Source organism: Panthera tigris, chromosome C1 (assembly GCF_018350195.1).
Source record: "Panthera tigris isolate Pti1 chromosome C1, P.tigris_Pti1_mat1.1, whole genome shotgun sequence".
Classification (NCBI taxonomy): domain Eukaryota; kingdom Metazoa; phylum Chordata; class Mammalia; order Carnivora; family Felidae; genus Panthera; species Panthera tigris.
This window is the reverse complement of record NC_056667.1, coordinates 175,341,854-175,357,235: the sequence shown is the minus strand read 5'-3', so window position 1 is coordinate 175,357,235 and position 15,382 is coordinate 175,341,854.

Genomic DNA, 15,382 nt, shown 5'->3' with positions numbered 1-15,382 from the left:
TGGAGCCCCATCCAGGACTCAGTCTCACAACCCTGAGATCATAGCCTGAGTCAAAATCAAGAGTCATAGGCTTAACTAACTGACCCACCCAGGTGCTTCTCTTCCTGTGTTGTCACATAGTGGTGTTTCTGATAAATTCTGTGTTCTTAAATCTCATCCCAGTAAGAATTTGCTAGCTGAATAGGTTAAAGAGAAACCTTTTAGAGGACAAAGATAACCGATAATTCATTCATCAGTAACAAACATGCACAACTGTATGGTCTAATTCTGAGCAAGAATGCAGAGATCAATTTTGCTGATAATGTTTGAATATTAGAAAAGTCATTGATGGTCAATAGAACTGCAATATTCCAAATCAATTAATATGAGATATGCTAACAGATGTCTGCAAAAAATAATAATTAAGTGAGCTGAATTAGTCATTACAATAAAAATGATGCAAAGGTGTGTTATTGTAACAGAGTTAAAACAATATTTATTTAATATTCAAATACACTGTGATTTAATGTTTATATATTTGTAAGGTTTCTCACATAAACACATCAACAAACCAGGAGAGAAGTTTGGTCAAACCATGTATGCTGATGTTCTAATTTGCAAATTAAAATTTGATGAAGGTGGTGTACCTCTAAGCAGCTCATACCAAGAGGATAAGAAAAAAGGACTTACAAAACATTCTTTCTGCTTCTAGAAATACCTGACCTGGACTATATTTCTTCCTTTTCTCTTGCCTTCCCTCTAACCTTGATTCCCAACCTTGATGATTTTACTACATCTTCACCCAACTTCTCTGTCTCAACATACATTGCCATCACCTTGAATTTCATTCTAACCCTCTGACACTGCTTTCATTTTGGCCATGCACTTGTGTGCTTCATTCATTCATTCATCATCACAAACAAAAGGTGGAGCTTACCAGTTAAGAGCTGGACTCTGAACCCAAGTGCTTGTTTGTATCTTAGTTCTGCCAATTATTTATTAGCCATTAGACCTTTGGGGAAGTCACCTAATTCTGTACATCAATTTCATTATCTGTAAAAATTAGGGTATTAACAATACCTGTCTCATAGATTGTTATGAGGGATGAATTAATATTATGCAAAAGTCTTATGAAGTGCCTAATATGTAGTAAGAATCATATAAATGTCAGTTGCTTTTATTAACATTATTGGGGTTATTTGGGCATTTATGTGCCAAGCATTCTTTTACATATTTGGATTATATTAGTAAACTAGACAGACAATGCCCTTGGGAAAGTCTTTTTTTTAGATGCAAACTGTCCCCTATTTCCCTATCTCAGACTCATAAGTGGACCCTGGACAGAAAGTCTTTGGCTAGGGATGCTATCACATTAGTGGGCACCAAAAATGTTAAACCATCAAGAAAAGATACAATCCTCAGGACTGGCACAGAGGACAAAGCCACTTATTTCTCATTTCTGTTATTATTATATTCTTGTCCTCTGTTTTGACATTAATTCTAGCTCGCATTTTCCTCCTTTCTATTACTACAAACTACCATTTTCAAGGCAAAATTTCTTAAAAACATACATGCCTGTAATTATCTTATGGTTGCCTATCCTAAGGAAGTGGAAGTATCCTGCCTCAAAATGACCGTAAAAATAACTGTAATGGGCTGGTTTTAGATATTGAAAGATTGCTCTTTCCATTCCCTATTGTCAACCTTCTTTTACTAATTTCTTTTTATTTATAAATTTTGCCCTCAGGGCATAGAGCAGATTAAAAAAATTTAACTTCTTGGCTTACAAGTCCAAAATACAATCTTCATAGAATGGTTTTTATTTCTAATATCTAGGTACTCTCTCAAGAAGAAAAATTGTTTTATTTCAATTCCCAATGGCATCTGATTTGGAAGATCAGAAGCTCAAGCTCTAAGGATGTATCATTGACCACCACAGGGCAGGGGGAAGAAACAGGGGGCTAACCTAAGCCTCTTTCTTACTTTGAGCAAATGTTGTATTAAAAACTAAGATGATTCTCTAACCTTAGATTTTCAGCCCTTGGAAGGGCATTTGGGGAACTATTTCAGGACCATGAAATGTAGGTCATAGTACATACAGATGTACTTCCCTACTGTATGGTTTGGGCTTTAAAGTACTTCAAGCATTTACCAAAGGATTAAAGAGTTAAATGTAAAAATGAAACCATAGAAGAACTAGCAAAAATACAAACAAATACTTAAATAACCTTTGGGTTAAAAAGATCTTTCTAAGCCTAACACTGAAAGTATAACTAACAGAAATTTTTTTTATCTTTTTCAGGGACTAAAAATTTTAAATTCATGACAGTAAAAAATACCATAAAATTATGGCAGTACTTTGTTAGATATATGCTATATATATATTAACATGCTATATATGTTTTATATAGAAGAACACTTAAACTAAAAATATCAAGACCCTAATAGAAAAAGTCAAAGGGCAGTATGTTTTGAGGGGTGGGTATATAGATGTGTGTGTGTGTGTCTATACATACACACATATATTTATACTTATATACATGTAAAAATGTGAATACATAAAAAATAAGTAGAGCCCATAAAAGTACAGACACATATTCATAGTGGGTAATCCTGAGAGGAAGAACTACATGTACTTTTATTTTGTTCTCTGTATTAAAGTTTCTTTTTTGGTGGGGGTGAAGTACATGTTAATGTAGCAATAAGAAAAAAACTCACTTTAAAGAGTTAAATGTAGGGGCGCCCTGGTGGCTTAACTGGTTGAGTGTCCCACTTCTGCTCAGATCATGATCTTGCAGTTAGTGGGTTCTGGCCCTGAGTCAGGCTCTGTGCTGACAGCTCACAGCCTGGCGTCTGCTTCGGATCCTGTGTCTCCTTCTCTCTCTGTCCCTACCCCGCTTGCGCGCTCTCTCTCTCTCTCTCTCTCAAAACATAAACATTAAAAAAAAATTTTAGAGTTAAATGTAAAAAATTAAGCTTCAAAAGAAAATAGAGATGTACAGAAAGCCCTATGTCCTCTGATCTGAGGCAGAGACAAAGTAATAATTCTTCTTCTGATATGAATCTCATTTTCTGAATGTGTGAAAACTAAGACTTGTTAAAAAATATTTTGTAAATTATGAATTAATTACTTCCTCTGTTAACTTTCAGGATTTTATTTGCTGGTGTGCAGTAAAGTTAAGAATGCTAAACATTTTTAATTTTCCCAAATTACAGCAATTAATATTAACGAATTAATATTTACATACTGCTTACACTGTATTTACAACTGTGGTAAGTTCTATGGGAAGTAAACAAAGATACTTAAGTGTTAAACATCTAATAATTCAAACTTTCCACTAAGCCATTCTGGCATGACCCAACAAATGATGATTTGGTAAGCTTCCTAGTCAAGAATCTCAGCAATATAAACTTACTGTTTCAAATGTTCATATAACATGCCATCTTCAATAAAAATAATACTACTTGTCTATCATTAAAGTATGTACTTTTGAATAATGGCAATAGATTTATCCTTCACATAAATTTGAAAACTCTGGTTAGAATCAGAAATCACCAACAGTCAACTAACTTAATCCATATAGGGTTAAATCTGTAATTGTCATTTAACAATGATGATGGTATATGACGAACATTTTTGAGTGCTTAATACTCAAGTATTAAGTACCAAGTTAAGCACTTAATCATTATCACTTTTTAACTTCTTGAAAAATTTATGTTCAGAGGTTATACAACTTGCCCAAGTTGTATATATATATATACATATATATATTATCATATATTTAGTGTGGCAATTCCAATCTACTACTGTCTGGCTAGTAAGTGCCACATACATTGTGTCTTCATTAAATATTTCATACATTTAGCTACCAAGCAATACTAGACTAAATGAAAATGATTTAAGCACTAGTAAAATAGTTTAAAATCATATACTTATAAAAATACGTGAATACTTAGTAATCCATGCTTGAAACTATTCAGAACTGATGAAGTACAAAAAATACAGGAAATAGTCACACATCAAGCCAAAACATATGCAGATGGGACAAGATGAAACTTAAGGGATCAAATTAATCTTTTTTCTGTTACTAGTTTTTCATATATGGCAAAACAAAAATTCATTTGTTAGATCTAATAATTGATGCATTCATTGCTAAATTTGTTAACTTTGGGGAACAAAAGAAAATAATTTCTCAATCTTAAGTACTTTTGTTATGCTTGATCACTTAATCCTCAGCAATTTCATAAGATAGGTATTTTTGCTCCTTTAAAAAAAAAAGAAAGTAAATAAACTAGGGTTCAGAAAGTCTGAACAACTCATAGAGAGTTGATAAATGACAGTAATTTGTTTCTAGGTCTACATGACCCCAAAGTTGCACCAGGCATAGTTTAATGTTAACGTAAGATAGCACAATTAGGAGATTAATAAGCTATACTTTTAAAATAATGTTTGTGTGTGTTGATCATGGATTACTATACTTACATATTGCAGAACAAGCTAGCTTTCTGGTATGAAATTCAAGACTTAGAGGAATGAAAACATTTGCAAAGTGTAAAATCTTTTGCTTTAAATTCTCTATTTGAAGATTTAAGAAAGAAATAACTTTTTATCATAATACATGCACCTATTTTTCATGACTAAAAATCTAGTAACATAAATTCAGAATTTTTCAGAATTTTGGATTGAAAAGATTTTATAAGCTAAAAGGAAAAACAGGATGTTTAAGACAAATATCTGAAAATAGACATTTTAGTTTCTACTTTTTTGCATCACAATGTACAATACTACAACATAGCCAACACTTTCAGGTTGTTAAATCAAAATCCTTTCTTTCAAAGACTTCTTGTTAAAAAAGTAGGAATATAGAAAAGCATCAGAGTGAACTGTCTTGTTTCATGTAAAATTGTTTCATGTAAAATCAGCAATAGAAGCATTTTTAATGCTACATTTATGCTATTTTATTCTATATATTATATTCTCATCATCCTTTAAGGTTACTACTTCATAGAATCATAGATTTTAAAGTTAAAGACAATCTAATCTAATAGCTTCATTTTTATAAAGTAGGAAATTGAGATTCAGAGAAATTTGATGAATTTTTCCATGACTGTTTTGTGAATTAGTACCTGAGTGGGGAATGAAATCTAGTTTTCTTGATATAGTGTCCAAAACTTATGACACTATATCACCATACTACCTTCATTTCTATTTTGGATAATGTCAAGTGGTAAACATAGCATATTTAAATCCTGGGTCCCCAAGCAAATATTTCAGAAGTCCCCACTCTTCTACTGAAGAAATTAGACATATTCTTAGAGTAGATGACTACTTAATATTTACCCTAAATGTATAATGGTCAGGTATAAATAACTTCAGAATAAACAATCTCCTGATGAAAGGGATACAGATTATATGCAGTCCCACCTACGATGTAAAGTATTCTTAGGGAGTACTGAAAACAGTAATAACATATTTGGATATTGACTTATGATTTTTTTTAATATTTTTTAATGTTTATTTTTGAGAGAGAGAGAGTGCACACAAGCAGGGGAGGGGCAGAGAGAGAGGGAGACACAGAATCTGAAGCAGGCTCCAGGCTCTGAGCTGTCAGCACAGACCCTGACACAGGGCTCGAACCCACAAATGGTGAGATCATGACCTGAGTCAAAGTTGGAAAGCTTAAACCACTGAGCCACCCAGGTGCCCCTGGATACTGATTTATGATTCACAATGTATTTCACATATTATCTTAGCTGAAGACTGTCAACTAAGATTGTTTTTGAAAATCTTTATTACTGAAGTATATAACTTAAATACAATAAACCAAAGCAATATGGTTTGAGGTTTTTTAGTTGTAGTTTTGGTTTAAGACAACAAAGATTTACTATCAGTCTGTGTGGTTTATTATGGCTTAGTTGGGTGCTTCTGGCTCCAACTCTCTAATAAAGTTGCAATTAAGCTTTCAGCCATGGTGTAGAGTAAACTGAAGGTTTGAGTGAGGCTGAGAGATAGGCTTCCAGGATGGCTAGGAAACAGATCCTAGTTCCTCTAACTACATAGGCCTCTCCACGGAGCTGCTTGAATGTCCTCACAAATTGTCAGCTAGATTCCCCAAGTTCAATGAGTTTCAAAAAACACATACACCTGCATAACCACTATCACAATCAGGATACAAAACATTTCTTTCATCCAAACAGTTCCCTCAGGAACTTCACCTCACTTCTAACTCCAGAAGTGGTGTTTTTGGTTGGTTGGCTGCTTTTGCATTATTCATGAAATCTGTCGCAGTCATAGACGCAGCTACAGAAATATCAGTATACTGGGTTACCATATACTTAATTCTTGCAGTGCAGTTCCTATTGAACAACTCTGCATCAAGGGACCAAAGACCTTCAATATGCATGTGAGGAGAGGCAGGATGGAAGATTAGTCTCCCCAACAAACTTGCTCCAGTGTATGGTACTTAGAAATGGTATAACATTCTCCAGTTTTAACATTTCTCTTCATCACTTTGTTGACCTGGAATTCCTGCTCCTGTTCAAGATGCCCTTCTAGTTTGGCTTTCTCCTGCTGCAAAAGCATCAATTTTCTGGAAAGACCATTAGTGAGGAACTTTTCTTCCTTCTTGTAATTTACAGTAAGGGCATCTTTCTCCTTCTTTTTGAGATTCATTCCTGTTGTGTGTATCGCTAGAGCATTCCTTTTTACTGCTGAATGGTGTCTCATTATATGGAAGCACCCACAACAAATTATTATACTTCGAATTTTACCAATAAAACATTCATTTTTTTGTCTTGTTATGTAAATGCCTACCCAATATCCTTATTGTGCAAAGTCTAAAATATTTGCTACCTAGACCCTTAAAGAAAATGCTTGCAGACCTCACACCAGCTGCATAGTCATGAACTGGGAGCTTGCTAGAAATGCAGAGTCTCAAACAACCTTGTAGAACTACTGAATCAGAAACTAGATTTTAACAAGATCTCAGATAATTCATATGCATATCAAAGGTTGAGAAGCCCTATTGTTTTCTTTTTCTTACAATTCTAACAAGAAACAACACATATCTACCGTGTATGTAAAAGTGCATGAGTCTGTGCATGTGTGCATTGGTAAGCCTAATTGAATCATTCATATCTATGACTTTCAGAAAAATTTTACTGGTATCTAAAATAAACTCATAAAAAACAAAATATGGAGATATATATAGGTTGAAAATTCTAAGTCTTATTTTAAAATTCTTTAGATAAAATGTTTATTATTTTACAATCTTAAGGTTATAAAATAATTCTTAAAAATTCCTTGTTAAAGCAGTTTCCAAAAGAGCAAATGTAGCACAAATAAAAACCGTTCTGTCTTCTGTACAAGGATGTACCAGTGATTAGTAGAGATTAACAGATGATCATCTTCATGCATGTGATCAACAAGACCAAAAGGTCAACAGGGTTTTAGTTTACCATATGCTGCAAAATTCATGCAGCAAACCTACTTGGCATTTGCTTACATTATACATACCTTTTAATCAACAAATTAGAAGTTAAATAATAAATCATTCACTTACATTCCTACTAACATTTGTTCAATAAGTACTGGAATATGATGATTCTTCTCTTCTTTATGCAAAATAGTATGATAAAGCGATTTTCAAAGCCAGAGAAAACTAATTTATATGTAATTATTTTAAATTTGCTATAGCAATAACAAATGGCATTTTATTACTAAACTCAGATGTTCAGTTTGTAATCATCCAACCAGTAGTTGTAACTTTTTGGGTTTCCTAGTTGAACATTTAAAATTAAATTTATGTAACTACTATTTTAAAGAGTTTCACATTTTTACTGATTTAATTCTATCAATTCTAAGTTACTATTTGAGACTCAAATTCTTCAAAATAAAGAAAACGTTTAAATCTCTTTTCCATATTTATTTCATTAATGCTAGCTAGAAAATAGCAATTTCTCCCTTTCAAACTATCTTTTCCAGAATTTCTTGATTCACTTTGTATCTTTTTGCACACATGTTAGTTCTAAATATATATCTGAACTCTAAATGACTTCTGTTCATATTAATAGTCCATAACAAGCTATTAAATCTTCCTTACAACAAGCAACAATATGCCAAAACACTTGCTCTGTATTTTAGCACTTTCATGAAAAGAACCTATAAACTACCACAAAAATAAGTATAAAACAATCATTCCTTCATTAATATATATTATGCTCTCCATTCATAAAACAAAATTCAGCAATAGTCAGAAACTACCAAAGAATTATTCAAAGATCAGGATTTGGGGGGGGGGTTATTTCATCTTATTTAAAAACGTGTATGTATTATGCTTAAAACAAGATTATTTGGTCCCTTTAAGTCTTTCAGATATTTACCTAAATTAGTCCCACTTTGGAAAGTGAAAGTTGTTTCTATGTTATGATTAAAATCTTATCTACTCATATTTATTTCTCATTCTTCAGATTAAGTTGAATTTGTGAAAAAAACATAAAATAGATATACCATATGTTATAATATCTAGTTTAAAAAACAAGAACTTATTAATGATAAGAAAAATACAATAAAAAGAAGGGTTACATTTAAAATTGTGTGCTTCTCTGGGAAATACAAAAATAAAATAAAAAATATTATGGAAAAAGAAATACAAGCAAAATGTTAAACAGAATTCTAGGTTTAAATATAGGTGTTTGGAGAACACATAGGTCATAATGTAATAAGCCCTGATTTTAAAAAGTCAAGTTTTTCACTATGAAAGATACCCTTTCGTATTTGTAAGGTAATATATGGAGAAAAATAGAAATCATTAATGATGCATGAGTCAGAACATTGGTTTAGAGTAAAAGCCAATTACAATTATGGAATCTGCATCTGTTCATTACAACTTTGTCAGTTTTCCAGAATATGAGGCTAGGCAGTTTTTACAAATGACGTAAATGGAAATGTGTTTAGAAACGGCTAAACAATTTGTGCAACACACAAAAAATGCGATGTTACAGCTAAAAAGGAATTCACTCGTCTTCGCATTACTATTTATATAGACTCCTCTTGGTTCTATTTCTATGGACTTTTCTTACTCTGCATAATTTTGCCATTAAGAGACTGACTCAACATTCCATGAATGTTTAAAATTTCTACTACTTTTTCTATTAGGATACAAAACATCTCCTACAAAAGGTGTATAGAATGGTTTACAAAGAATCTAAATAATTTTGAAAAATTGCATTAAATTTGTCTGATGAGCATGTGACTAATGTTTAGATGAATAATCTTCCTAAAGCCATCTGTAATACATGGGCTCAGCCTTTTGGAAAACCAATGGATTTCATAAGACATGTCATTTAGTTGAAAAGAGGCTGTCTGGATTAGTGAGAAAGAAAATTCATTTTGGGCATATCAAGTAGACTAAAAATGACAATGTGATACAAAAAGATAACAAAGAAATAAGTCTAAAGAAAGTTAGGAAGAATTTTAGAGATCAGATAAGCATTTCCTGAAGTGTGTTCTATGATACCATGGTCTCTAACAAACTGAGAAAATGGGTTTTATCATTAAATAAGCTTCAAAGATACTGCATATTCTCCTTCCTCTAAGAGATTCACAAAGCAGAATAATAGAGAAGGAAGGACTCTGTGAGAAAAGTGCTGGAAAAAATATCAACCTGATTTTTGTACATGAAATTCCCACCCCTTTTTGAAAATTTGAACACTCATACTTTTCTACAGAAGACAATTTAGGAATGTTTTAATAGATAATTATAGTTATATAGGCAGCAAAGTGTTAAAAGTAAAAAATGGCTCACATATGAAAAACTATTAAGTTAAAAAATGATCTGAGGAATTTAAAATAAAAAATAATAATAACATGGGGCACCTGAGCGGGTCAGTCGGTTGAGCGTCTGACTCCGGCTCAGGTCATGATCTCGCAGTTTGTGGGTTCGAGCCCCGAGTCCGGCTCTGTGACTGCTCAGAGTTACAGAGCCTGTTTCAGATTCTGTGTCTCCTTCTCCCTCTGCCCCTCCCCGACTTGTGCTCTGTCTGTGCCTCTCTCTCAAAATTAATAAACATTAAAAAAAATAACAGCAAATTGAGTCCTTCCTTTAGCTATCATTCATTCATTCAACAAATATTTACTGAGCATTAAGTTAAGTGCCAAACATAATGCTAGGCACTAGGTACAGTTTTGACTTTCTAAGAAGTTACTCGTACTTCATCTTTATATTTCCCCCCAAAAGACTAGGAATCTTTTTTGAGAGATACTTGATTAAACTGCTAGTTGCAACCCTAATGTAATCTCTCTCTCTCTCTCTAATGATAACCTTGTTGCATAACCACTGACATTATTAAAGGTATATAACAAGCAAGAAAATAACCAAATTCTAGCAACAAATGCAAGAAAAACAAGTGGGACTACAATAGACTAAAAAAGCTTCTGCAGAGCAAAGTAAACCATCAAAATGAAAAAGTAACATACTGAATGAAAGTATTTTCAAATCATTTATCTGACAAGGGGCTAATATCCAAAATATATAAAGAACTTATACAACCCAATAGCAGAAAACAATCCAATGAAAAAATTGACAAAGTATCTGAACAGACATTTTTCCGAAGAAGACATACAGATGCTCACGTGTACATGAAAAGATGCTCAACATCATTAATCATCGGGGAAATGCAAATCAAAACCACAATGAGATATCACCTCACATCTTTTGGCTGTTACCAAAAAGACAAGAAATAACAAGTGCTGGAAGGATGTGGAGAAAAGGGGACCCTTGTGCACTACTGGTGGGAATGTAAATTGGTACAACCACTATGGAAAATTGTATGGAAGTTCTTCAAAAAATTTAAAATATAATTACCATGTGATCCAACAACTCCGCTTCTGGGTATTTATCCAAATAAAATGAAAATACTAACTTGAAAAGATATGCTCACCGCAGCATTATTTTCAATAGCCAAGATATGTAAACAACCTCATTGTCTATTCATGGATAAATGGATAAGGAGATTGTGGGGTGTGTGTGTGTGTGTGTGTGTGTGTGTTTTCTTAAAACAGAATTGCAATTAATGACGATGGTAGATTTGATAGAATTAGAAAAAAAAAACCCACAATATTATTCATCCATAAAAGAGAATGAAAGCTTGCCATTTGCAACAACATGGATGGACCTCAAGGCCATTATGCTAAGTGAAATAAGTCAAAGACAAATACTGTATGATCTCTCCTTTATATGGAATCTAATATAATATATACAAAGAACAGATTGGTGGTTGACAGCATCAAGGGGTGGGGACTGGGAGAAATGGGTGAACTGTCGTTTTTGATTGATTTTAAATAAACCCAATAATAATAATAAAATCCCAGGGGTGCCTGGGTGGCTCAGTCGGTTAAGCATCCAACTTTGGCTCAGGTCAGGATCACACAGTTTGTGAGTTCAAGCAGCAGAGCCCACTTCAGATTCTCTGTCCCACTCTCTCTCTGCCCCTCCCCCACTTGCACTTGCTCTCTCAAAAATAAATGAACATTAAAATTTAAAAAAAATAGGGGTGCCTGTGTGGCTCAGTCAGTTAAGCATCCAACTTCACCTCAGGTCATGATCTCATGGTTCATGAGTTCGAGCCCTGCATCAGGCTCTGGGCTGACAGCTTGGAGCCTGGAGCCTGCTTCCGATTCTGTGTCTCCCTCTCTGTCTGCCCCTCCCCTGCACATGCTCTGTCTCTTTCTCTCAAAAATAAGTAACCATTAAAAAAAAATTTAAAAAAAATTTTTTTAAATAATAAAATCTCAGGGCCAGGGAAATTCTTTTAAGCAAAAGAATCTGAAGTTACATCACTTCTGCTCACATTCCATTGGTGAAATCTTTGTCACATGACCATGGCTTTGCTGCAAGGAAGACTGGGAAATCTAGTCCAGGCCAGGCAACCATATCTTAGTTATGGCTCTGTTATTATGGAAGAAAGAGGAATAAAATTTAGTAACTGTGCCTCCTAATGGTCTATATATATCTGTAAAAAAAAAAAAGACAAATTATCTGTTCCCTCTCGGCCAATATCCAATGGTAATGTGGGAAAGGATAACCATAATGAAACGCTTATTTGGAAAAAGGAAGAATTAGAAACACTAACAGTCATTGATCTGTATCAGCTGTTAAACCCACTTAGTAGATATTGCAAAGACTCCTACCCCTGACAGTAGATTAAATTCCTTGAAAAGACTGACTGCCCTGATTTTGCTGATGGGGAGAATTACTATCACCACCATCCTCTAGGGGCCTATCTTTGCTCTTTGGGAATTTCTTTTTTGTCTATGATTCCCCATGATAACATACAAAGAGGAAGTTGGGGAAATATTCTTCTTGGTAGCTATACCAATTTCATATACTGGTTCTTGCTGCTGCAGGTTTTTCTAAACATTATCATCCTTTGTGTCACCTAGAGGGTTTTTTTTTAATGTTTATTTATTTATTTTGAGAAAGAGAGCACACGAGCAGGTGAGGGGCAAAGTGAGAGGAAGAGAGAGAGAATCCCAAACAGGTTGCACACTGTCAGCATAGAACCCAAGTTGGGGTCAATCCCATGAACCGTGGGGTCATGACCTGAGCTGAAATCAAGAGATGTTTGCTCAACTAAGCCACCCAGGCGTCCCACTTAGAGAGTTTCTAATGCTGCACTGGTTAATGCTCAACTATTGTCTCTGGGATTTCCCAAACCATTGGCACCCATTATGCAAGTTCTGATGCTGGCACTTCTTTATCCTAGAAGAAGAATTTAAACCTTCATTAATATAAAACATTTATGCCTTGGGGCCTCTGGGTGGCTCAGTTGGTTAAGTGTCCGACTTCACCTCAGGTCATGATCTCATCGTTTGTGAGTTCAATCCCTGCATTGGGCTCTATGCTGACGGTTCAGAGCCTGGAGCCTGCTTCGGATTTTCTGTCTCCCTCTCTCTGCCCCTCCCTTGCTCACACTCTGTCTTTCTCTCTCAAAAATAAATAAACATTAAAAAAATTTTTTTTAAATTTATGCCTTGCTGCTCTGGGCTTTTTGCAAATAAAATAATTTTTTTTCTTTCAATGGCAAATAATGGTATAATATTTTTTAAATCTTTTTTAATGACAACTGAACTTAACAAATGTAATATCAACAGTCCACATAACCCAACCAAAGTGATGTTGATATGAGTTAGTTTGGGTAAATTCCTGCATGTTTCCACAAGTATAAATACATGAGAACAGATGCTTGACATACAGGGATTGTAATTCACTATTCATTGTAAGATACTCCAGATTTCCAGAATGTTAAAATATTTTAAAAAAAAAAAGGTGTGTTTGGAATTGATGATTCGAAAGGATATCTGCATCTCCATGTTCACTGCAGCATTATTTATAATAGTGAAGACATGGGGCGCCTGGGTGGCGCAGTCGGTTGAGCTTCCGACTTCAGCCAGGTCACGATCTCGCATCCGTGGGTTCGAGCCCCGCGTCGGGCTCTGGGCTAATGGCTCAGAGCCTGGAGCCTGTCTCCGATTCTGTGTCTCCCTCTCTCTCTGCCCCTCCCCCGTTCATGCTCTGTCTCTCTCTGTCTCAAAAATAAATAAACGTTAAAAAAAAAAAATTAAAAAAAAAAAATAGTGAAGACATGAAAACAACCTAAACATCTATCAACAGATGAATAGGTAAAGAAAATATAGTGTGTGTGTGTGTGTGTGTGTGTGTGTGTGTGTGTGTGTGATGGAATACTATTCAGCCATAAAAAAGAAGGAAATCCTGCCATTTTGACAACATGAATGGAATTCGAGGGCGTATGTTAAGTGAAACAAGTCAAAGAAAGACAGATACTGCATGATTTCACTTATATGTAGAATCTAAAAAGCAAACAAAACCCAAACTCAGAAAAAGAGATCAGATTTGTGGTTAGCAGGGGTAGAAGTAGGGGAATTGAATGAAAGTGGGGGTTAAAAGGGACAAACTTCAAATTATAAGATAAATAAGGGATGCACATTGCAGTAGTTAACACTGCTGCACGGTATATATGAAAGTTGCTAAGACGGTAGACCCCAAGAGTTCTCATCACAAGGAAAAAATATTTTTCCTTCTATTTTTTTAATATCTATAGAGATGATGGATATTAACTAAACTTATTGTGGCAATAATTTCATAATATATAAAAGTCATTATGCTGCACACCTTAGTGCTGTATGCCAATTATATCTCAATAAAACTGAAAGAAAAAAAGAATTGATTAAACAAAAAAGGAAATAATGCTAATTATATGAAACCTCTTCTCAAAACTGAATATAATAAGGGATCCTGAACCAAAGTAAGAGCAGCAGGATGTGTAGCGAAATTTGGAACTCTTTTTCTTTTGCTGTAAAGGGCATTAGTGGAACAAGCGGCACAATTAGAATCTCTAGACCGTAACTGTCTAGTAGAACTTTATGCAATGATGAAAATGGTCTAAATCTATGCTTTCCAATACAATAGCCACTGAACTGCCAAGTGCTTGAAATGTTAAGTAGTGTGACTGAGGAACCAATGTCTAATTAATTTAAGTAGCCACACATGGCTAGTGGTTATCATATTGGAAAGCACAAGTATATAGATTAGACAATGATACTGTATCAATGTTAATTTACTGATTTTGATAATTGTATTAAGTTTTCAAGACTGTCCTTAATTTTCAGAAATATATAGTAAAATTTTTAGAGGTTAAGGGGCATTATGTGTGCAGCTTAGATGGTTCATAGCGTTTCAGAGAAAGGTAAGAGACAATACTAAATCAAATGTGGTAAAATGTTAATATTTGGAGCATCTGAGTAAAGGGTATAGAATTCTTTGCAAATTTTTGTAAGTGTAACTTTTGCAAATTTTTTTTACTACTTTTGCAAATTTTTGTAAGTGTAACATTACTTCAAATTAAAAGTTGCAACTGACTGAGCCACCCAAGCACCCTAGTTAGGAAATGCAAAAGACATATACTTACATATTCAAGGTAAACCCCCAAACATAAACCCAAATAAATCTGTACCAATACATATCATTGTCAGACTTCTGAAACTAATGACAAAGAAAAAAATCTTGAAAGCAGCAAGAAACAATTCAGATGACAGTAGATTTTTCATTAGAAACCATGGAGGCTAGAGGGAAGTGGGATAACATTTTTCAAGAGCTACAAGTAAAGAGCTGTTAACCCAAAATTCTATATCCATTAAAATTCCTTCAGGAATGACAGATTAATCAAAACATTCCTAGGTGAAGAAAAACTAGCAGAATTTGTCATCAACAGACCCACTGTATAAAAAAGCTACAGGAAATCCTCTAAACAAAAAGGGAATAATAAAAGAAGAAATCTTGGAATATCAAGAAGGAAGAAAGAATACAGTGAGCAAAAAATATGG